The sequence below is a fragment of the Pinus tabuliformis genome, chromosome 9, assembly GCF_031772625.1.
Source record: "Pinus tabuliformis cultivar Carrire ecotype Pingquan chromosome 9, CPIR1, whole genome shotgun sequence".
Lineage (NCBI taxonomy): Eukaryota > Viridiplantae > Streptophyta > Pinopsida > Pinales > Pinaceae > Pinus > Pinus tabuliformis.
This window is the reverse complement of record NC_142307.1, coordinates 54,304,007-54,306,125: the sequence shown is the minus strand read 5'-3', so window position 1 is coordinate 54,306,125 and position 2,119 is coordinate 54,304,007. Positions and strand designations below refer to the sequence as shown.

General features: G+C 41.1%; 1 pseudogene; it reads right to left on the bottom strand.

Moving 5' to 3' along the window:
- Positions 1 to 930: 930 nt before the first annotated feature.
- LOC149147087 (calcium-transporting ATPase 10, plasma membrane-type pseudogene) lies at positions 931 to 1,383 on the bottom strand (annotated as a pseudogene).
- Positions 1,384 to 2,119: the final 736 nt, after the last annotated feature.

Sequence of the window (2,119 nt, the reverse complement as noted above, 5' to 3'; positions counted from 1 at the left end):
TTTAAAAATCATCATCCTTAACTGGAGTCTGAACCATTAACCAAAAAGTAAAATTTGGTCTGATAAATCTGTCTGAGCATTTCAGTAAATATGGGTCAAATGGAAAGAACATGCCGAGTCTCTCAACACCCCCAAAGGCCTTGGATTCCTCTGTTTAGGATCATCTATAAGCGACTTCATTCGGAAGCAAAGTATATACATAACAGCCTGACATGCTGAATAGAATACCCCATGCACTCCTGGATTCACAGGCTTCCTCTCCTTGTTATGATTATACAAGTATTGCAAGCACCAATCCACCAACCTTCCTAATGCTGCAGAAACAACAGATAAAAGTAGGTATTTAGCACGAGACAAATAACTAGATAGGTAAGCAGCTGCAGTCATCCTTGTATTCCGTGGGCGAGATTTATTGACAAAAATATCACACAGCATTGAAGCAAAGTTTGCACCGCATGTCTTTGGAGCCAGAGAGCATAGATAGAAGACAAGAAACTGAATAAACTTAGACTTGTGAGTATTCAAAATAGTTGATTGAAATGAGTGCATGAGTGTATCATAGATCTGTGGTAGGCGACCCTCATCAGCACATAATTTCAGATGTTCTAAAGTCATTTCCATTACTACATTCCCCAGACTCTGCATAGAAGAAGGTTTTGGCAATTCAGCACTTGCCTCGCTACCAGGCTTCCTAGGTTCTTCATTTTCCATACCATCATCTGTTAAAATGCCACACTCTGCTGCAATTTGCTTTCGCTGTGTTAATATTGTCACCAGTGACCATCCTCACTGTAATACCTGCAGTTATACAGAATTCAACAGCTTCTTTGACACCAGGACGCACGGGATCCTTGATGCCAACAATGCATATACATGTATAATCATTTGTGGGCATGGTTTGTCTCTCTGGATCAAAATAATCTTCCAAATCTATATAAGCAAGGCAAAAGTTCGAAGAGATTCAGCAGTAAAACCATTTATGATATTATTAAGATCACTACTTGCTACATCATCTAGTGCAACAACACTGCCACTGCCATCTAGACCCTTGTTACACATTTTCAGGATGATTTCCGAGGCACCTTTGCAATAAACCCGATATTTTCCATCAGGAAGCATCACCGCAATAGTCATTCTTTTCCTCACAGAATTGAAAGGCTCAACCTTTATTATTCTGGATTCACTGCGCTCTGTCGCAGAATTTCCACCCAATGATAAGCCAAACTCTAGCAAAGCAGACTCAGTCGGTGTCTCTAGAATTTCAAGTTTTCCCTCTCCAGCATACACTTGAAACAAATTGACCACTATCATCTTCCATTTCTTGATTAGATATAGGGTCTTCAAATCCAAATCTCTGTGATCCCTGATGAAGAGGTCAGCCATCTTCCTCTAGCTTGAATAACATTAATGGTTTTCAGGATTCACAGATACACGCTTTCACTGGTTAATATTCTAAGGCCTTGACTCCAAATATCCTCACAATTCACAACCTGAAGCAAAAAATACCCTGCATCCTTATCTTGAATGATTCCTTATAGTTCATGGCTAGGACTGTTAAACTGGCTAAACATAACGGCCATATCCATGCCCTGAGTCATGGTCGGGACTGCTACGTCATAGGAGCACTGCTCAGAAAATCCAGGTTTTCCAGACTTCTGGACCTTTTTGATACACTTCTTGAACTTTTCATGGCATTTCACATTCATCACCCCTTTTTTCTCAACGCATTCGTCATGGAGTTTGCAGCATGCATCGAGATCGTTGCAGGGCTCCTCGCCGGGGCAGCCGGTCCATCCAACGCCACAATATTTACCATATCGAATTCCGAAAGAATTACAGTCCTGTACGACGCACACCCTGCTACAATTTGACTGTGAGGTTCTGTTGGCCTTGGAAGACCCGATAATTTCTGAGAGAATGTGAGTGAAGTAAAAATTGCAAGTTTTTTCCTTTCATTGTCCTCAAAAAGCTCAAGGGACTGTAAAAACCTTCGCATAGCATTTTCAAGATTCTTGATGAGGAAAGGCCTCCTGCGAAGTATCTTCTGTATATACAGAACAGATGGCAAGATATTCTGCCTTGCAGGTTCATAATTCAAAACAGCATAAGGATGCCGATC